The sequence below is a fragment of the Petromyzon marinus genome, chromosome 49 (assembly GCF_048934315.1).
Source record: "Petromyzon marinus isolate PM22_M1 ecotype Great Lakes invasive population chromosome 49, UKy_Petmar_22M1.pri1.0, whole genome shotgun sequence".
Lineage (NCBI taxonomy): Eukaryota > Metazoa > Chordata > Hyperoartia > Petromyzontiformes > Petromyzontidae > Petromyzon > Petromyzon marinus.
In genome coordinates, this window is record NC_133715.1 from 2,104,929 (window position 1) to 2,127,248 (window position 22,320).

Below are 22,320 nucleotides of genomic sequence, written 5' to 3' on the forward strand. Positions count from 1 at the left end.
CTTAAGATAAATCTGTGAATCGTGAGTATAAAAGTGTAGATTTAAGCCACGAAGACGAATAATTGTGACCAAGCGGTAGGAAATAGAGGCTGAACAACAGAGGGCCCAAACTAGAGCCCCGCGCAACCCCAGAGGACACTAAGCCACGATCAGGTGAGCAGTCGCCCATTGAGACAGACTGCTCTTTGTTGTATGGCATGAGCCAACAGATAGCAGCAGTCCCTGAGATGTCCACAGAAGTCTCATGACGATTTAACAACGTAAACGTATCAACAGTATCAGAAGCAGCACTAAGATCCAGAACTACCAAGATGGCCAATGCACCAGAATCGGCAATAAGTAAATCATTTATAACGTAATCAAATCAACAATAGTATACCCATCATATAATCACATGTAATAAAGTGAGATTACATGATCATGTGCTGTGTATAAAACTGACAGGTATTTTGAGATCCACTGCCTATTTAATGATTGGTGGAAATCATGTGACAGAAGTGAACAGCAAGCCTTCATAAATAATATTAACGTACGTGGAAAAAAATGTAATTTAAAAAAGGAATGTTGAAAAAACCTTCTCTCCCCGACGGCGAATTGAACCCCGGTCTCCCGCGTGACAGGCGGGGATACTAACCACTATACTATCGAGGAATGGCTGCTAGCTTTGGCAAAATGTAAGGCACTTCTGCAGCTATCTGGAACGCTCTCCCTTAAGATATTGAACCCTAATAATGCGAATGTCACTTGGGGCTCTAAATAAATGTTGAAAATTAAAGATAAAACATTCTGTTACATTACCGGCACTTCTCTGATTACGAAACGAATTCGTTCCTGAGACCCGTTCGTAATTTGGACCACAGTAAAGCACTATATTAAAATGCCCGTACGGTCATTGTTATAAAATGTGTTTAAGTTCAACAAAAAAGGGAAGCATTGTAAAAAAAATTACATTTGCATGTTACACTGTATAGAAACCACTTTTCTTTTCACTTACATTGAGTCCTGATGCTAGTTCGTCGTCGGAAGAGGGGCATTGAGTCACCACAATTGCACAAAGGCAAAAATCCCCCGCATAGCCTTAACGGACTGTTGGGGCAAGTGCTGTTAGTTACCAGCTCATTTTAAGGCCGGCACGGCACACGAGGGTGTGAGTGGCCAGCGCCACGCCCGGCTGCCTTTGTCTCCCCACTAGCATTGTTTGCACACCGCGCCAGCTCCTCATTTGAGGCCGAGTCGACCTAGTGGAGGTCCAGGTCCCATTCAAGCAAGGCATTATAGTAATCCAACCAGTAAGGAATAGCACTAGATTTGGGTAATAGTACGTACGTCAGCTTAAAATGTCAAACTGGGGTGTAGGATAACACCCACGTTTCTGACCTCACACTCGCGTACATGGCCATAATAAAACCAGAAAAAAGTGAATGCACTTGATGGGGAGAGCTCAAAAACATAATCTCTGTCTTACCACAACTTAATTTAAGAAAGTTTAGATGCATCCACGACTTGACCTCAGCAAGACAACGTGATATAGTACGGAAACTACAACTTTGGTGTCAGTCATAGTCTTAAGATAAATCTGTGAATCGTGAGTATAAAAGTGTAGATTTAAGCCATGAAGACGAATAATTGTGACCAAGCGGTAGGAAATAGAGGCTGAACAACAGAGGGCCCAAACTAGAGCCCCGAGCAACCCCTGAGGACACTAAGCCGTGATCAGGTGAGCAGTCGCCCATTGAGTCAGACTGCTCTTTGTTGTATGGCATGAGCCAACAGATAGCAGCAGTCCCTGAGATGTCCACAGAAGTCTCATGACGATTTAACAACGTAAACGTATCAACAGTATCAGAAGCAGCACTAAGATCCAGAACTACCAAGATGGCCAATGCACCAGAATCGGCAATAAGTAAATCATTTATAACGTAATCAAATCAACAATAGTATACCCATCATATAATCACATGTAATAAAGTGAGATTACATGATCATGTGCTGTGTATAAAACTGACAGGTATTTTGAGATCCACTGCCTATTTAATGATTGGTGGAAATCATGTGACAGAAGTGAACAGCAAGCCTTCATAAATAATATTAACGTACGTGGAAAAAAATGTAATTTAAAAAAGGAATGTTGAAAAAACCTTCTCTCCCCGACGGGGAATTGAACCCCGGTCTCCCGCGTGACAGGCGGGGATACTAACCACTATACTATCGAGGAATGGCTGCTAGCTTTGGCAAAATGTAAGGCACTTCTGCAGCTATCTGGAACGCTCTCCCTTAAGATATTGAACCCTAATAATGCGAATGTCACTTGGGGCTCTAAATAAATGTTGAAAATTAAAGATAAAACATTCTGTTACATTACCGGCACTTCTCTGATTACGAAACGAATTCGTTCCTGAGACCCGTTCGTAATTTGGACCACAGTAAAGCACTATATTAAAATGCCCGTACGGTCATTGTTATAAAATGTGTTTAAGTTCAACAAAAAAGGGAAGCATTGTAAAAAAAATTACATTTGCATGTTACACTGTATAGAAACCACTTTTCTTTTCACTTACATTGAGTCCTGATGCTAGTTCGTCGTCGGAAGAGGGGCATTGAGTCACCACAATTGCACAAAGGCAAAAATCCCCCGCATAGCCTTAACGGACTGTTGGGGCAAGTGCTGTTAGTTACCAGCTCATTTTAAGGCCGGCACGGCACACGAGGGTGTGAGTGGCCAGCGCCACGCCCGGCTGCCTTTGTCTCCCCACTAGCATTGTTTGCACACCGCGCCAGCTCCTCATTTGAGGCCGAGTCGACCTAGTGGAGGTCCAGGTCCCATTCAAGCAAGGCATTATAGTAATCCAACCAGTAAGGAATAGCACTAGATTTGGGTAATAGTACGTACGTCAGCTTAAAATGTCAAACTGGGGTGTAGGATAACACCCACGTTTCTGACCTCACACTCGCGTACATGGCCATAATAAAACCAGAAAAAAGTGAATGCACTTGATGGGGAGAGCTCAAAAACATAATCTCTGTCTTACCACAACTTAATTTAAGAAAGTTTAGATGCATCCACGACTTGACCTCAGCAAGACAACGTGATATAGTACGGAAACTACAACTTTGGTGTCAGTCATAGTCTTAAGATAAATCTGTGAATCGTGAGTATAAAAGTGTAGATTTAAGCCATGAAGACGAATAATTGTGACCAAGCGGTAGGAAATAGAGGCTGAACAACAGAGGGCCCAAACTAGAGCCCCGAGCAACCCCTGAGGACACTAAGCCGTGATCAGGTGAGCAGTCGCCCATTGAGTCAGACTGCTCTTTGTTGTATGGCATGAGCCAACAGATAGCAGCAGTCCCTGAGATGTCCACAGAAGTCTCATGACGATTTAACAACGTAAACGTATCAACAGTATCAGAAGCAGCACTAAGATCCAGAACTACCAAGATGGCCAATGCACCAGAATCGGCAATAAGTAAATCATTTATAACGTAATCAAATCAACAATAGTATACCCATCATATAATCACATGTAATAAAGTGAGATTACATGATCATGTGCTGTGTATAAAACTGACAGGTATTTTGAGATCCACTGCCTATTTAATGATTGGTGGAAATCATGTGACAGAAGTGAACAGCAAGCCTTCATAAATAATATTAACGTACGTGGAAAAAAAGGCGGGGATACTAACCACTATACTATCGAGGAATGGCTGCTAGCTTTGGCAAAATGTAAGGCACTTCTGCAGCTATCTGGAACGCTCTCCCTTAAGATATTGAACCCTAATAATGCTAATGTCACTTGGGGCTCTAAATAAATGTTGAAAATTAAAGATAAAACATTCCGTTACATTACCGGCACTCCTCTGATTACGAAACTAATTCGTTCCTGAGACCCGTTCGTAATTTGGACCACAGTAAAGCACTATATTAAAATGCCCGTACGGTCATTGTTATAAAATGTGTTTCCGTTCAACAAACAAGGGAAGCATTGTAAAAAATTGTGCATTTGCATGTTACACTGTATAGAAACCACTTTTCTTTTCACTTACATTGAGTCCTGATGCTAGTTCGTCGTCGGAAGAGGGGCATTGAGTCACCACAATTGCACAAAGGCAAAAATCCCCCGCATAGCCTTAACGGACTGTTGGGGCAAGTGCTGTTAGTTACCAGCTCATTTTAAGGCCGGCACGGCACACGAGGGTGTGAGTGGCCAGCGCCACGCCCGGCTGCCTTTGTCTCCCCACTAGCATTGTTTGCACACCGCGCCAGGTCCTCATTTGAGGCCGAGTCGACCTAGTGGAGGTCCAGGTCCCATTCAAGCAAGGCATTATAGTAATCCAACCAGTAAGGAATAGCACTAGATTTGGGTAATAGTACGTACGTCAGCTTAAAATGTCAAACTGGGGTGTAGGATAACACCCACGTTTCTGACCTCACACTCGCGTACATGGCCATAATAAAACCAGAAAAAAGTGAATGCACTTGATGGGGAGAGCTCAAAAACATAATCTCTGTCTTACCACAACTTAATTTAAGAAAGTTTAGATGCATCCACGACTTGACCTCAGCAAGACAACGTGATATAGTACGGAAACTACAACTTTGGTGTCAGTCATAGTCTTAAGATAAATCTGTGAATCGTGAGTATAAAAGTGTAGATTTAAGCCATGAAGACGAATAATTGTGACCAAGCGGTAGGAAATAGAGGCTGACCAACAGAGGGTCCAAACTAGAGCCCCGAGCAACCCCTGAGGACACTAAGCCGTGATCAGGTGAGCAGTCGCCCATTGAGTCAGACTGCTCTTTGTTGTATGGCATGAGCCAACAGATAGCAGCAGTCCCTGAGATGTCCACAGAAGTCTCAAGACGATTTAACAACGTAAACGTATAAACAGTATCAGAAGCAGCACTAAGATCCAGAACTACCAAGATGGCCAATGCATCAGAATCGGCAATAAGTAAATTATGTATAACGTAATCAAATCAACAATAGTATACCCATCATATAATCACATGTAATAAAGTGAGATTATGTGATTATGTGCTGGGTATAAAACTGACAGGTGTTTTGAGATCCGCTGCTTATTTAATGATTGGTGGAAATCATGTGACAGAAGTGAACAACAAGCCTTCATAAATAATATTAACGTAAGTGGAAAAAAATATAATTTACAAAACGAATGTTGAAAAAACCTGCTCTCCCCGACGGGGAATTGAACCCCGGTCTCCCGCGTGACAGGCGGGGATACTAACCACTATACTATCGAGGAATGGCTGCGACCTTTGGCAAAAAGTAAGGCACTTCTGCAGCTATCTGGAACGCTCTCCCTTAAGATATTGAACCCTAATAATGCTAATGTCACTTGGGGCTCTAAGTAAATGTTGAAAATTAAAGATAAAACATTCCGTTACATTACCGGCACTCCTCTGATTACGAAACTAATTCGTTCCTGAGATCCGTTCGTAATTTCGACCACAGAAAAGCACTATATTAAAATGCCCGTACGGTCATTGTTATAAAATGTGTTTCCGTTCAACAAAAAAGGGAAGCATTGTAAAAAATTGTACATTTGCATGTTACACTGTATAGAAAACACTTTTCTCTTCACTTACATTGAGTCCTGATGCTAGTTCGTCGTCGGAAGAGGGGCATTGAGTCACCATAATTGCACAAAGGCAAAGATCCCCCGCATAGCCTTAACGGACTGTTGGGGCAAGTGCTGTAAGTTACCAGCTCATATTAAGGCCGGCACGGCACACGAGGGGGTGAGTGGCCAGCGCCACGCCCGGCTGCCTTTGTCTCCCCACTAGCATTGTTTGCACACCGCGCCAGGTCCTCATTTGAGGCCGAGTCGACCTAGTGGAGGTCCAGGTCCAATTCAAGCAAGGCATTTTAGCAATCCAACCAGTAAGGAATAGCACTAGATTTGGGTAATAGTACATACGTCAGCTTAAAATGTCAAACTGGGGTGTAGGATAACACCCACGTTTCTAACCTCACACTCCCGTACATGGCCATAATAAAACCAGAAAAAAGTGAATGCACTTGATGGGGAGAGCTCAAAAACATAATCTCTGTCTTACCACAACTTAATTTACGAAAGTTTAGATGCATCCACGACTTGACCTCAGCAAGACAACGTGATATAGTACGGAAACTACAACTTTGGTGTCAGTCATAGTCTTAAGATAAATCTGTGAATCGTGAGTATAAAAGTGTAGATTCAAGCCATGAAGACGAATAATTGTGGCCAAGCGGTAGGAAATAGAGGCTGAACAACAGAGGGCCCAAACTAGAGCCCCGAGCAACCCCTGAGGACACTAAGCCGTGATCAGGTGAGCAGTCGCCCATTGAGTCAGACTGCTCTTTGTTGTATGGCATGAGCCAACAGATAGCAGCAGTCCCTGAGATGTCCACAGAAGTCTCAAGACGATTTAACAACGTAAACGTATCAACAGTATCAGAAGCAGCACTAAGATCCAGAACTACGAAGATGGCCAATGCACCACAATCGGCAATAAGTAAATTATGTATAACGTAATCAAATAAAAATAGTATACCCATCATATAATCACATGCAATAAAGTGAGGTGACGTAATTATGTGCTGGGTATAAAACTGACAGGTGTTTTGAGATCCACTGCTTATTTAATGATTGGTGGAAATCATCTGACAGAAGTGAACAACAAGCCTTCATAAATAATATTAACGTAAGTGGAAAAAAATATAATTTACAAAACGAATGTTGAAAAAACCTGCTCTCCTCGACGGGGAATTGAACCCCGGTCTCCCACGTGACAGGCGGGGATACTAACCACTATACTATCGAGGAATGGCTGTAATAATGCTAATGTCACTTGGGGCTCTAAATAAATGTTGAAAATTAAAGATAAAACATTCCGTTACATTACCGGCACTCCTCTGATTACGAAACTGATTCGTTCCTTAGACCCGTTCGTAATTTGGACCACAGAAAAGCACTATATTAAAATGCCCGTACGGTCATTGTTATAAAATGTGTTTCCGTTCAACAAAAAAGGGAAGCATTGTAAAAAAATTGTACATTTGCATGTTACACTGTATAGAAAACACTTTTCTTTTCACTTACATTGAGTCCTGATGCCAGTTCGTCGTCGGAAGAGGGGCATTGAGTCACCACAATAGCACAAAGGCAAAGATCCCCCGCATAGCCTTAACGGACTGTTGGGGCAAGTGCTGTTAGTTAGCAGCTCATATTAAGGCCGGCACGGCACACGAGGTTGTGAGTGGCCAGCGCCACGCCCGGCTGCCTTTGTCTCCCCACTGGCATTGTTTGCACACCGCACCAGGTCCTCATTTGAGGCCGAGTCGACCTAGTGGAGGTCCAGGTCCCATTCAAGCAAGACATTATAGTAATCCAACCAGTAAGGAACAGCACTAGATTTGGGTAATATTAGGTACGGGAGCTTCAAATGTCAAACTGGGGTGTAGGATAACAAACACGTTTCTGACCTCACACTCCCGTACATGGCCATAATAAAACCAGAAAAAAGTGAATGCACTTGATGGGGAGAGCTCAAAAACATAATCTCTGTCTTACCACAACTTAATTTAAGAAAGTTTAGATGGATCCACGACTTGACCTCAGCAAGACAACGTGATAGAGTACGGAAACTACAACTTTGGTGTCAGTCATAGTCTTAAGATAAATCTGTGAGTCGTGAGTATAAAAGTGTAAATTTAAGCCATGAAGGCGAAAAATTGTGACCAAGCGGTAGCAAATACATGCTGAACAACAGAGGGCCCAAACTAGAGCCCCGCGCAACCCCAGAGGACACTAAGCCACGATCAGGTGAGCAGTCGCCCATTGTTACAGACTGTTCTTTGTTGTATGGCATGAGCCAACAGATAGCAGCAGTCCTTGAGATGACCACAGAAATCTCAAGACGATTTAACAACGTAAACGTATAAACAGTATCAGAAGCAGCACTAAGATCCAGAACTACCAAGATGGCCAATGCATCAGAATCGGCAATAAGTAAATTATGTATAACGTAATCAAATCAACAATAGTATACCCATCATATAATCACATGTAATAAAGTGAGATTACGTGATTATGTGCTGGGTATAAAACTGACAGGTGTTTTGAGATCCACTGCTTATTTAATGATTGGTGGAAATCATGTGACAGAAGTGAACAACAAGCCTTCATAAATAATATTAACGTAAGTGGAAAAAAATATCATTTACAAAACGAATGTTGAAAAAACCAGCTCTCCCCGACGGGGAATTGAACCCCGGTCTCCCGCGTGACAGGCGGGGATACTAACCACTATACTATCGAGGAATGGCTGTAATAATGCTAATGTCACTTGGGGCTCTAAATAAATGTTGAAAATTAAAGATAAAACATTCCGTTACATTACCGGCACTCCTCTGATTACGAAACTGATTCGTTCCTTAGACCCGTTCGTAATTTGGACCACAGAAAAGCACTATATTAAAATGCCCGTACGGTCATTGTTATAAAATGTGTTTCCGTTCAACAAAAAAGGGAAGCATTGTAAAAAAATTGTACATTTGCATGTTACACTGTATAGAAAACACTTTTCTTTTCACTTACATTGAGTCCTGATGCCAGTTCGTCGTCGGAAGAGGGGCATTGAGTCACAACAATAGCACAAAGGCAAAGATCCCCCGCATAGCCTTAACGGACTGTTGGGGCAAGTGCTGTTAGTTAGCAGCTCATATTAAGGCCGGCACGGCACACGAGGTTGTGAGTGGCCAGCGCCACGCCCGGCTGCCTTTGTCTCCCCACTGGCATTGTTTGCACACCGCACCAGGTCCTCATTTGAGGCCGAGTCGACCTAGTGGAGGTCCAGGTCCCATTCAAGCAAGACATTATAGTAATCCAACCAGTAAGGAACAGCACTAGATTTGGGTAATATTAGGTACGGGAGCTTCAAATGTCAAACTGGGGTGTAGGATAACAAACACGTTTCTGACCTCACACTCCCGTACATGGCCATAATAAAACCAGAAAAAAGTGAATGCACTTGATGGGGAGAGCTCAAAAACATAATCTCTGTCTTACCACAACTTAATTTAAGAAAGTTTAGATGGATCCACGACTTGACCTCAGCAAGACAACGTGATAGAGTACGGAAACTACAACTTTGGTGTCAGTCATAGTCTTAAGATAAATCTGTGAGTCGTGAGTATAAAAGTGTAAATTTAAGCCATGAAGGCGAAAAATTGTGACCAAGCGGTAGCAAATACATGCTGAACAACAGAGGGCCCAAACTAGAGCCCCGCGCAACCCCAGAGGACACTAAGCCACGATCAGGTGAGCAGTCGCCCATTGTTACAGACTGTTCTTTGTTGTATGGCATGAGCCAACAGATAGCAGCAGTCCTTGAGATGACCACAGAAATCTCAAGACGATTTAACAACGTAAACGTATAAACAGTATCAGAAGCAGCACTAAGATCCAGAACTACCAAGATGGCCAATGCATCAGAATCGGCAATAAGTAAATTATGTATAACGTAATCAAATCAACAATAGTATACCCATCATATAATCACATGTAATAAAGTGAGATTACGTGATTATGTGCTGGGTATAAAACTGACAGGTGTTTTGAGATCCACTGCTTATTTAATGATTGGTGGAAATCATGTGACAGAAGTGAACAACAAGCCTTCATAAATAATATTAACGTAAGTGGAAAAAAATATCATTTACAAAACGAATGTTGAAAAAACCAGCTCTCCCCGACGGGGAATTGAACCCCGGTCTCCCGCGTGACAGGCGGGGATACTAACCACTATACTATCGAGGAATGGCTGCGACCTTTGGCAAAAAGTAAGGCACTTCTGCAGCTATCTGGAACGCTCTCCCTTAAGATATTGAACCCTAATAATACTAATGTCACTTGGGGCTCTAAGTAAATGTTGAAAATTAAAGATAAAACATTCCGTTACATTACCGGCACTCCTCTGATTACGAAACTAATTCGTTCCTGAGATCCGTTCGTAATTTGGACCACAGAAAAGCACTATATTAAAATGCCCGTATGGTCATTGTTATAAAATGTGTTTCCGTTCAACAAAAAAGGGAAGCATTGTAAAAAATTGTACATTTGCATGTTACACTGTATAGAAAACACTTTTCTCTTCACTTACATTGAGTCCTGATGCTAGTTCGTCGTCGGAAGAGGGGCATTGAGTCACCATAATTGCACAAAGGCAAAGATCCCCCCGCATAGCCTTAACGGACTGTTGGGGCAAGTGCTGCAAGTTACCAGCTCATATTAAGGCCGGCACAGCACACGAGGGGGTGAGTGGCCAGCGCCACGCCCGGCTGCCTTTGTCTCCCCACTAGCATTGTTTGCACACCGCGCCAGGTCCTCATTTGAGGCCGAGTCGACCTAGTGGAGGTCCAGGTCCCATTCAAGCAAGGCATTATAGTAATCCAACCAGTAAGGAACAGCACTAGATTTGGGTAATATTAGGTACGGGAGCTTCAAATGTCAAACTGGGGTGTAGGATAACACCCACGTTTCTGACCTCACACTCCCGTACATGGCCATAATAAAACCAGAAAAAAGTGAATGCACTTGATGGGGAGAGCTCAAAAACATAATCTCTGTCTTACCACAACTTAATTTACGAAAGTTTAGATGCATCCACGACTTGACCTCAGCAAGACAACGTGATATAGTACGGAAACTACAACTTTGGTGTCAGTCATAGTCTTAAGATAAATCTGTGAATCGTGAGTATAAAAGTGTAGATTCAAGCCATGAAGACGAATAATTGTGGCCAAGCGGTAGGAAATAGAGGCTGAACAACAGAGGGCCCAAACTAGAGCCCCGCGCAACCCCAGAGGACACTAAGCCACAATCAGGTGAGCAGTCGCCCACTGTTACATACTGTTCTTTGTTGTATGGCATGAGCCAACAGATAGCAGCAGTCATTGAGATGACTACAGAAATCTCAAGACGATTTAACAACGTAAACGTATCAACAGTATCAGAAGCAGCACTAAGATCCAGAACTACCAAGATGGCCAATGCACCAGAATCGGCAATAAGTAAATTATGTATAACGTAATCAAATCAACAATAGTATACCCGTCATGTAATCACATGTAATAAAGTGAGATTACGTGATTATGTGCTGGGTATAAAACTGACAGGTGTTTTGAGATCCACTGCTTATTTAATGATTGGTGGAAATCATGTGACAGAAGTGAACAACAAGCCTTCATAAATAATATTAACGTAAGTGGAAAAAAATATAATTTACAAAACGAATGTTGAAAAAACCTGCTCTCCCCGACGGGGAATTGAACCCCGGTCTCCCGCGTGACAGGCGGGGATACTAACCACTATACTATCGAGGAATGGCTGTAATAATGCTAATGTCACTTGGGGCTCTAAATAAATGTTGAAAATTAAAGATAAAACATTCCGTTACATTACCGGCACTCCTCTGATTACGAAACTGATTCGTTCCTGAGACCCGTTCGTAATTTGGACCACAGAAAAGCACTATATTAAAATGCCCGTACGGTCATTGTTATAAAATGTGTTTCCGTTCAACAAAAAAGGGAAGCATTGTAAAAAAATTGTACATTTGCATGTTACACTGTATAGAAAACACTTTTCTTTTCACTTACATTGAGTCCTGATGCCAGTTCGTCGTCGGAAGAGGGGCATTGAGTCACCACAATAGCACAAAGGCAAAGATCCCCCGCATAGCCTTAACGGACTGTTGGGGCAAGTGCTGTTAGTTAGCAGCTCATATTAAGGCCGGCACGGCACACGAGGTTGTGAGTGGCCAGCGCCACGCCCGGCTGCCTTTGTCTCCCCACTGGCATTGTTTGCACACCGCACCAGGTCCTCATTTGTGGCCGAGTCGACCTAGTGGAGGTCCAGGTCCCATTCAAGCAAGACATTATAGTAATCCAACCAGTAAGGAACAGCACTAGATTTGGGTAATATTAGGTACGGGAGCTTCAAATGTCAAACTGGGGTGTAGGATAACAAACACGTTTCTGACCTCACACTCCCGTACATGGCCATAATAAAACCAGAAAAAAGTGAATGCACTTGATGGGGAGAGCTCAAAAACATAATCTCTGTCTTACCACAACTTAATTTAAGAAAGTTTAGATGCATCCACGACTTGACCTCAGCAAGACAGCGTGATAGAGTACGGAAACTACAACTTTGGTATCAGTCAGAGTCTTAAGATAAATCTGTAAGTCGTGAGAATAAAAGTGTAAATTTAAGCCATGAAGGCGAAAAATTGTGACCAAGCGGTAGCAAATACATGCTGAACAACAGAGGGCCCAAACTAGAGCCCCGCGCAACCCCAGAGGACACTAAGCCACGATCAGGTGAACAGTCGCCCATTGAGACAGACTGCTCTTTGTTGTATGGCATGAGCCAACAGATAGCAGCAGTCCTTGAGATGACCACAGAAATCTCAAGACGATTTAACAACGTAAACGTATCAACAGTATCAGAAGCAGCACTAAGATCCAGAAGTACCAAGATGGCCAATGCACCAGATTCGACAATAATTAAATAATGTATAACGTAATCAAATCAACAATAGTATACCCATCATATAATCACATGTAATAAAGTGAGATTACGTGATTATGTGCTGGGTATAACACTGACAGGTATTTTGAGATCCACTGCTTATCTAATGATTGGTGGAAATCATGTGACAGAAGTGAACAACAAGCCTTCATAAATAATATTAACGTAAGTGGAAAAAAATATAATTCACAAAACGAATGTTGAAAAAACCTGCTCTCCCGGACGGGGAATTGAACCCAGGTCTCCCGCGTGACAGGCGGGGATACTAACCACTATACTATCGAGGAATGGCTGCGACCGTTGGCAAAAAGTAAGGCACTTCTGCAGCTATCTGGAACGCTCTCCCTTAAGATATTGAACCCTAATAATGCTAATGTCACTTGGGGCTCTAAGTAAATGTTGAAAATTAAAGATAAAACATTCCGTTACATTACCGGCACTCCTCTGATTACGAAACTGATTCGTTCCTGAGACCCGTTCGTAATTTGGACCACAGAAAAGCACTATATTAAAATTCCCGTACGGTCATTGTTATAAAATGTGTTTCCGTTCAACAAAAAAGGGAAGCATTGTAAAAAATTGTACATTTGCATGTTACACTGTATAGAAAACACTTTTCTTTTCACTTACATTGAGTCCTGATGCTAGTTCGTCGTCGGAAGAGGGGCATTGAGTCACCACAATTGCACAAAGGCAAAGATCCCCCGCATAGCCTTAACGGACTGTTGGGGCAAGTGCTGTTAGTTACCAGCTCATTTTTAGGAAGGCACGGCACACGAGGGTGTGAGTGGCCAGCGCCACGCCCGGCTGCCTTTGTCTCCCCACTGGCATTGTTTGCACACCGCGCCAGGTCCTCATTTGTGTCCGAGTCGACCTAGTGGAGATCCAGGTCCCATTCAAGCAAGACTTTATAGTAATCCAACCAGAAAGGAACAGCACTAGATTTGGGTAATATTAGGTACGGGAGCTTCAAATGTCAAACTGGGGTGTAGGATAACACCCACGTTTCTGACCTCACACTCCCGTACATGGCCATAATAAAACCAGAAAAAAGTGAATGCACTTGATGGGGAGAGCTCAAAAACATAATCTCTGTCTTACCACAACTTAATTTAAGAAAGTTTAGATGCATCCACGACTTGACCTCAGCAAGACAGCGTGATAGAGTACGGAAACTACAACTTTGGTATTAGTCAGAGTCTTAAGATAAATCTGTAAGTCGTGAGTATAAAAGTGTAAATTTAAGCCATGAAGGCGAAAAATTGTGACCAAGCGGTAGCAAATACATGCTGAACAACAGAGGGCCCAAACTAGAGCCCCGCGCAACCCCAGAGGACACTAAGCCACGATCAGGTGAACAGTCGCCCATTGAGACAGACTGTTCTTTGTTGTATGGCATGAGCCAACAGATAGCAGCAGTCCTTGAGATGACCACAGAAATCTCAAGACGATTTAACAACGTAAACGTATCAACAGTATCAGAAGCAGCACTAAGATCCAGAAGTACCAAGATGGCCAATGCACCAGATTCGACAATAAGTAAATAATGTATAACGTAATCAAATCAACAATAGTATACCCATCATATAATCACATGTAATAAAGTGAGATTACGTGATTATGTGCTGGGTATAACACTGACAGGTATTTTGAGATCCACTGCTTATCTAATGATTGGTGGAAATCATGTGACAGAAGTGAACAACAAGCCTTCATAAATAATATTAACGTAAGTGGAAAAAATATAATTTACAAAACGAATGTTGCAAAAACCTGCTCTCCCCGACGGGGAATTGAACCCCGGTCTCCCGCGTGACAGGCGGGGATACTAACCACTATACTATCGAGGAATGGCTGCGACCTTTGGCAAAAAGTAAGGCACTTCTGCAGCTATCTGGAACGCTCTCCCTTGAGATATTGAACCCTAATAATGCTAATGTCACTTGGGGCTGTAAGTAAATGTTGAAAATTAAAGATAAAACATTCCGTTACATTACCGGCACTCCTCTGATTACGAAACTAATTCGTTCCTGAGATCCGTTCGTAATTTGGACCACAGAAAAGCACTATATTAAAATGCCCGTACGGTCATTGTTATAAAATGTGTTTCCGTTCAACAAAAAAGGGAAGCATTGTAAAAAATTGTACATTTGCATGTTACACTGTATAGAAAACACTTTTCTCTTCACTTACATTGAGTCCTGATGCTAGTTCGTCGTCGGAAGAGGGGCATTGAGTCACCACAATTGCACAAAGGCAAAGATCCCCCGCATAGCCTTAACGGACTGTTGGGGCAAGTGCTGTTAGTTAGCAGCTCATATTAAGGCCGGCACGGCACACGAGGTTGTGAGTGGCCAGCGCCACGCCCGGCTGCCTTTGTCTCCCCACTGGCATTGTTTGCACACCGCGCCAGGTCCTCATTTGAGGCCGAGTCGACCTAGTGGAGGTCCAGGTCCCATTCAAGCAAGACTTTATAGTAATCCAACCAGTAAGGAACAGCACTAGATTTGGGTAATATTAGGTACGGGAGCTTCAAATGTCAAACTGGGGTGTAGGATAACACCCACGTTTCTGACCTCACACTCCCGTACATGGCCATAATAAAACCAGAAAAAAGTGAATGCACTTGATGGGGAGAGCTCAAAAACATAATCTCTGTCTTACCACAACTTAATTTACGAAAGTTTAGATGCATCCACGACTTGACCTCAGTAAGACAACGTGATATAGTACGGAAACTACAACTTTGGTGTCAGTCATAGTCTTAAGATAAATCTGTGAATCGTGAGTATAAAAATGTAGATTCAAGCCATGAAGACGAATAATTGTGGCCAAGCGGTAGGAAATAGAGGCTGAACAACAGAGGGCCCAAACTAGAGCCCCGAGCAACCCCTGAGGACACTAAGCCGTGATCAGGTGAGCAGTCGCCCATTGAGTCAGACTGCTCTTTGTTGTATGGCATGAGCCAACAGATAGCAGCAGTCCCTGAGATGTCCACAGAAGTCTCAAGACGATTTAACAACGTAAACGTATAAACAGTATCAGAAGCAGCACTAAGATCCAGAACTACAAAGATGGCCAATGCATCAGAATCGGCAATAAGTAAATTATGTATAACGTAATCAAATCAACAATAGTATGCCCATCATATAATCACATGTAATAAAGTGAGATTACGTGATTATGTGCTGGCTATAAAACTGACAGGTGTTTTGAGATCCACTGCTTATTTAATGATTGGTGGAAATCATGTGACAGAAGTGAACAACAAGCCTTCATAAATAATATTAACGTAAGTGGAAAAAAATATAATTCACAAAACGAATGTTGAAAAAACCTGCTCTCCCCGACGGGGAATTGAACCCCGGTCTCCCGCGTGACAGGCGGGGATACTAACCACTATACTATCGAGGAATGGCTGCGACCTTTGGCAAAAAGTAAGGCACTTCTGCAGCTATCTGGAACGCTCTCCCTTGAGATATTGAACCCTAATAATGCTAATGTCACTTGGGGCTGTAAGTAAATGTTGAAAATTAAAGATAAAACATTCCGTTACATTACCGGCACTCCTCTGATTACGAAACTAATTCGTTCCTGAGATCCGTTCGTAATTTGGACCACAGAAAAGCACTATATTAAAATGCCCGTACGGTCATTGTTATAAAATGTGTTTCCGTTCAACAAAAAAGGGAAGCATTGTAAAAAATTGTACATTTGCATGTTACACTGTATAGAAAACACTTTTCTCTTCACTTACATTGAGTCCTGATGCTAGTTCGTCGTCGGAAGAGGGGCATTGAGTCACCACAATTGCACAAAGGCAAAGATCCCCCGCATAGCCTTAACGGACTGTTGGGGCAAGTGCTGTTAGTTAGCAGCTCATATTAAGGCCGGCACGGCACACGAGGTTGTGAGTGGCCAGCGCCACGCCCGGCTGCCTTTGTCTCCCCACTGGCATTGTTTGCACACCGCGCCAGGTCCTCATTTGAGGCCGAGTCGACCTAGTGGAGGTCCAGGTCCCATTCAAGCAAGACTTTATAGTAATCCAACCAGTAAGGAACAGCACTAGATTTGGGTAATATTAGGTACGGGAGCTTCAAATGTCAAACTGGGGTGTAGGATAACACCCACGTTTCTGACCTCACACTCCCGTACATGGCCATAATAAAACCAGAAAAAAGTGAATGCACTTGATGGGGAGAGCTCAAAAACATAATCTCTGTCTTACCACAACTTAATTTACGAAAGTTTAGATGCATCCACGACTTGACCTCAGTAAGACAACGTGATATAGTACGGAAACTACAACTTTGGTGTCAGTCATAGTCTTAAGATAAATCTGTGAATCGTGAGTATAAAAGTGTAGATTCAAGCCATGAAGACGAATAATTGTGGCCAAGCGGTAGGAAATAGAGGCTGAACAACAGAGGGCCCAAACTAGAGCCCCGAGCAACCCCTGAGGACACTAAGCCGTGATCAGGTGAGCAGTCGCCCATTGAGTCAGACTGCTCTTTGTTGTATGGCATGAGCCAACAGATAGCAGCAGTCCCTGAGATGTCCACAGAAGTCTCAAGACGATTTAACAACGTAAACGTATAAACAGTATCAGAAGCAGCACTAAGATCCAGAACTACAAAGATGGCCAATGCATCAGAATCGGCAATAAGTAAATTATGTATAACGTAATCAAATCAACAATAGTATGCCCATCATATAATCACATGTAATAAAGTGAGATTACGTGATTATGTGCTGGCTATAAAACTGACAGGTGTTTTGAGATCCACTGCTTATTTAATGATTGGTGGAAATCATGTGACAGAAGTGAACAACAAGCCTTCATAAATAATATTAACGTAAGTGGAAAAAAATATAATTCACAAAACGAATGTTGAAAAAACCTGCTCTCCCCGACGGGGAATTGAACCCCGGTCTCCCGCGTGACAGGCGGGGATACTAACCACTATACTATCGAGGAATGGCTGTAATATAGCTAATGTCACTTGGGGCTCTAAATAAATGTTGAAAATTAAAGATAAAACATTCCGTTACATTACCGGCACTCCTCTGATTACGAAACTGATTCGTTCCTGAGACCCGTTCGTAATTTGGACCACAGAAAAGCACTATATTAAAATGCCCGTACGGTCATTGTTATAAAATGTGTTTCCGTTCAACAAAAAAGGGAAGCATTGTAAAAAATTGTACATTTGCATGTTACACTGTATAGAAAACACTTTTCTTTTCACTTACATTGAGTCCTGATGCTAGTTCGTCGTCGGAAGAGGGGCATTGAGTCACCACAATTGCACAAAGGCAAAGATCCCCCGCATAGCCTTAACGGACTGTTGGGGCAAGTGCAGCTCATATTAAGGCCGGCACGGCACACGAGGTTGTGAGTGGCCAGCGCCACGCCCGGCTGCCTTTGTCTCCCCACTGGCATTGTTTGCACACCGCACCAGGTCCTCATTTGAGGCCGAGTCGACCTAGTGGAGGTCCAGGTCCCATTCAAGCAAGGCATTATAGTAATACAACCAGTAAGGAACAGCACTAGATTTGGGTAATATTAGGTACGGGAGCTTCAAATGTCAAACTGGGGTGTAGGACAACACCCACGTTTCTGACCTCACACTCCCGTACATGGCCATAATAAAACCAGAAAAAAGTGAATGCACTTGATGGGGAGAGCTCAAAAACATAATCTCTGTCTTACCACAACTTAATTTACGAAAGTTTAGATGCATCCACGACTTGACCTCAGCAAGACAACGTGATATAGTAGGGAAACTACAACTTTGGTGTCAGTCATAGTCTTAAGATAAATCTGTGAATCGTGAGTATAAAAGTGTTGATTCAAGCCATGAAGACGAATAATTGTGGCCAAGCGGTAGGAAATAGATGCTGAACAACAGAGGGCCCAAACTAGAGCCCCGAGCAACCCCTGAGGACACTAAGCCGTGATCAGGTGAGCAGTCGCCCATTGAGTCAGACTGTTGTTTGTTGTATGGCATGAGCCAACAGATAGCAGCAGTCCCTGAGATGTCCACAGAAGTCTCAAGACGATTTAACAACGTAAACGTATCAACAGTATCAGAAGCAGCACTAAGATCCAGAACTACCAAGATGGCCAATGCACCAGAATCGGCAATAAGTGAATTATGTATAACGTAATCAAATCAACAATAGTATACCCATCATATAATCACATGTAATAAAGTGAGATTACGTGATTATGTGCTGGGTATAAAACTGACAGGTATTTTGAGATCCACTGCTTATTTAATGATTGGTGGAAATCATGTGACAGAAGTGAACAACAAGCCTTCATAAATAATATTAACGTAAGTGGAAAAAAATATAATTTTAAAAACGAATGTTGAAAAAACCTGCTCTCCCCGACGGGGAATTGAACCCCGGTCTCCCGCGTGACAGGCGGGGATACTAACCACTATACTATCGAGGAATGGCTGCGAGATTTGGCAAAATGTAAGGCACTTCTGCAGCTATCCCGAACGCTCTCCCTTAAGATATTGAACCCTAATAATGCTAATGTCACTTGGGACTCTAAGTAAATGTTGAAAATTAAAGATAAAACATTGCGTTACATTACCGGCACTCCTCTGATTACGAAACTAATTCGTTCCTGAGATCCGTTCGTAATTTGGACCACAGAAAAGCACTATATTAAAATGCCCGTACGGTCATTGTTATAAAATGTGTTTCCGTTCAACAAAAAAGGGAAGCATTGTAAAAAATTGTACATTTGCCTGTTACACTGTATAGAAAACACTTTTCTCTTCACTTACATTGAGTCCTGATGCTAGTTCGTCGTCGGAAGAGGGGCATTGACTCACCACAATTGCACAAAGGCAAAGATCCCCCGCATAGCCTTAACGGACTGTTGGGGCAAGTGCTGTTAGTTAGCAGCTCATATTAAGGCCGGCACGGCACACGAGGGTGTGAGTGGCCAGCGCCACGCCCGGCTGCCTTTGTCTCCCCACTGGCATTGTTTGCACACCGCGCCAGGTCCTCATTTGAGGCCGAGTCGACCTAGTGGAGGTCCAGGTCCCATTCAAGCAAGACATTATAGTAATCCAACCAGTAAGGAACAGCACTAGATTTGGGTAATATTAGGTACGGGAGCTTCAAATGTCAAACTGGGGTGTAGGATAACACCCACTTTTCTGACCTCACACTCCCGTACATGGCCATAATAAAACCAGAAAAAAGTGAATGCACTTGATGGGGAGAGCTCAAAAACATAATCTCTGTTTTACCACAACTTAATTTAAGAAAGTTTAGATGCATCCACGACTTGACCTCAGGAAGACAACGTGATAGAGTACGGAAACTACAACTTTGGTATCAGTCATAGTCTTAAGATAAATCTGTAAGTCGTGAGTATAAAAGTGTAAATTTAAGCCATGAAGGCGAAAAATTGTGACCAAGCGGTAGCAAATACATGCTGAACAACAGAGGGCCCAAACTAGAGCCCCGAGCAACCCCTGAGGACACAAAGCCGTGATCAGGTGAGCAGTCGCCCATTGAGTCAGACTGCTCTTTGTTGTATGGCATGAGCCAACAGATAGCAGCAGTCCCTGAGATGTCCACAGAAGTCTCAAGACGATTTAACAACGTAAACGTATCAACAGTATCAGAAGCAGCACTAAGATCCAGAACTACCAAGATGGCCAATGCACCAGAATCGGCAATAAGTGAATTATGTATAACGTAATCAAATCAACAATAGTATACCCATCATATAATCACATGTAATAAAGTGAGATTACGTGATTATGTGCTGGGTATAAAACTGACAGGTATTTTGAGATCCACTGCTTATTTAATGATTGGTGGAAATCATGTGACAGAAGTGAACAACAAGCCTTCATAAATAATATTAACGTAAGTGGAAAAAAATATAATTTACAAAACAAATGTTGAAAAAACCTGCTCTCCCCGACGGGGAATTGAACCCCGGTCTCCCGCGTGACAGGCGGGGATACTAACCACTATACTATCGAGGAATGGCTGCGAGATTTGGCAAAATGTAAGGCACTTCTGCAGCTATCCCGAACGCTCTCCCTTAAGATATTGAACCCTAATAATGCTAATGTCACTTGGGACTCTAAGTAAATGTTGAAAATTAAAGATAAAACATTGCGTTACATTACCGGCACTCCTCTGATTACGAAACTAATTCGTTCCTGAGATCCGTTCGTAATTTGGACCACAGAAAAGCACTATATTAAAATGCCCGTACGGTCATTGTTATAAAATGTGTTTCCGTTCAACAAAAAAGGGAAGCATTGTAAAAAATTGTACATTTGCCTGTTACACTGTATAGAAAACACTTTTCTCTTCACTTACATTGAGTCCTGATGCTAGTTCGTCGTCGGAAGAGGGGCATTGACTCACCACAATTGCACAAAGGCAAAGATCCCCCGCATAGCCTTAACGGACTGTTGGGGCAAGTGCTGTTAGTTAGCAGCTCATATTAAGGCCGGCACGGCACACGAGGGTGTGAGTGGCCAGCGCCACGCCCGGCTGCCTTTGTCTCCCCACTGGCATTGTTTGCACACCGCGCCAGGTCCTCATTTGAGGCCGAGTCGACCTAGTGGAGGTCCAGGTCCCATTCAAGCAAGACATTATAGTAATCCAACCAGTAAGGAACAGCACTAGATTTGGGTAATATTAGGTACGGGAGCTTCAAATGTCAAACTGGGGTGTAGGATAACACCCACTTTTCTGACCTCACACTCCCGTACATGGCCATAATAAAACCAGAAAAAAGTGAATGCACTTGATGGAGAGCTCAAAAACATAATCTCTGTCTTACCACAACTTAATTTAAGAAAGTTTAGATGCATCCACGACTTGACCTCAGCAAGACAACGTGATATAGTAGGGAAACTACAACTTTGGTGTCAGTCATAGTCTTAAGATAAATCTGTGAATCGTGAGTATAAAAGTGTTGATTCAAGCCATGAAGACGAATAATTGTGGCCAAGCGGTAGGAAATAGATGCTGAACAACAGAGGGCCCAAACTAGAGCCCCGAGCAACCCCTGAGGACACAAAGCCGTGATCAGGTGAGCAGTCGCCCATTGAGTCAGACTGCTCTTTGTTGTATGGCATGAGCCAACAGATAGCAGCAGTCCCTGAGATGTCCACAGAAGTCTCAAGACGATTTAACAACGTAAACGTATCAACAGTATCAGAAGCAGCACTAAGATCCAGAACTACCAAGATGGCCAATGCACCAGAATCGGCAATAAGTGAATTATGTATAACGTAATCAAATCAACAATAGTATACCCATCATATAATCACATGTAATAAAGTGAGATTACGTGATTATGTGCTGGGTATAAAACTGACAGGTATTTTGAGATCCACTGCTTATTTAATGATTGGTGGAAATCATGTGACAGAAGTGAACAACAAGCCTTCATAAATAATATTAACGTAAGTGGAAAAAAATATAATTTACAAAACAAATGTTGAAAAAACCTGCTCTCCCCGACGGGGAATTGAACCCCGGTCTCCCGCGTGACAGGCGGGGATACTAACCACTATACTATCGAGGAATGGCTGCGAGATTTGGCAAAATGTAAGGCACTTCTGCAGCTATCCCGAACGCTCTCCCTTAAGATATTGAACCCTAATAATGCTAATGTCACTTGGGACTCTAAGTAAATGTTGAAAATTAAAGATAAAA

The 22,320-nt window shown here is 42.7% G+C and overlaps 12 non-coding genes across 12 annotated transcripts; all 12 read right to left on the minus strand.

Annotated features, from left to right (window-relative positions):
• Window positions 1-2,143: 2,143 nt before the first annotated feature.
• TRNAD-GUC (transfer RNA aspartic acid (anticodon GUC)) lies at window positions 2,144-2,215 on the minus strand. The gene has a single exon. It is a non-coding gene; the product is annotated as a tRNA-Asp (tRNA).
• Window positions 2,216-5,196: 2,981 nt separating this feature from the next.
• On the minus strand, window positions 5,197-5,268 carry TRNAD-GUC (transfer RNA aspartic acid (anticodon GUC)). The gene has a single exon. It is a non-coding gene; the product is annotated as a tRNA-Asp (tRNA).
• Window positions 5,269-6,759: 1,491 nt separating this feature from the next.
• TRNAD-GUC (transfer RNA aspartic acid (anticodon GUC)) lies at window positions 6,760-6,831 on the minus strand. Its single transcript has one exon. It is a non-coding gene; the product is annotated as a tRNA-Asp (tRNA).
• Window positions 6,832-8,256: 1,425 nt separating this feature from the next.
• TRNAD-GUC (transfer RNA aspartic acid (anticodon GUC)) lies at window positions 8,257-8,328 on the minus strand. Its single transcript has one exon. It is a non-coding gene; the product is annotated as a tRNA-Asp (tRNA).
• Window positions 8,329-9,753: 1,425 nt separating this feature from the next.
• On the minus strand, window positions 9,754-9,825 carry TRNAD-GUC (transfer RNA aspartic acid (anticodon GUC)). Its single transcript has one exon. It is a non-coding gene; the product is annotated as a tRNA-Asp (tRNA).
• A 1,493-nt stretch (window positions 9,826-11,318) lies between these two features.
• On the minus strand, window positions 11,319-11,390 carry TRNAD-GUC (transfer RNA aspartic acid (anticodon GUC)). Its single transcript has one exon. It is a non-coding gene; the product is annotated as a tRNA-Asp (tRNA).
• Window positions 11,391-14,378: 2,988 nt separating this feature from the next.
• TRNAD-GUC (transfer RNA aspartic acid (anticodon GUC)) lies at window positions 14,379-14,450 on the minus strand. The gene has a single exon. It is a non-coding gene; the product is annotated as a tRNA-Asp (tRNA).
• Window positions 14,451-15,942: 1,492 nt separating this feature from the next.
• On the minus strand, window positions 15,943-16,014 carry TRNAD-GUC (transfer RNA aspartic acid (anticodon GUC)). The gene has a single exon. It is a non-coding gene; the product is annotated as a tRNA-Asp (tRNA).
• Window positions 16,015-17,506: 1,492 nt separating this feature from the next.
• Window positions 17,507-17,578, minus strand: TRNAD-GUC (transfer RNA aspartic acid (anticodon GUC)). The gene has a single exon. It is a non-coding gene; the product is annotated as a tRNA-Asp (tRNA).
• A 1,413-nt stretch (window positions 17,579-18,991) lies between these two features.
• Window positions 18,992-19,063, minus strand: TRNAD-GUC (transfer RNA aspartic acid (anticodon GUC)). The gene has a single exon. It is a non-coding gene; the product is annotated as a tRNA-Asp (tRNA).
• A 1,492-nt stretch (window positions 19,064-20,555) lies between these two features.
• TRNAD-GUC (transfer RNA aspartic acid (anticodon GUC)) lies at window positions 20,556-20,627 on the minus strand. The gene has a single exon. It is a non-coding gene; the product is annotated as a tRNA-Asp (tRNA).
• Window positions 20,628-22,117: 1,490 nt separating this feature from the next.
• On the minus strand, window positions 22,118-22,189 carry TRNAD-GUC (transfer RNA aspartic acid (anticodon GUC)). The gene has a single exon. It is a non-coding gene; the product is annotated as a tRNA-Asp (tRNA).
• Between the last annotated feature and the right edge of the window lie 131 nt (window positions 22,190-22,320).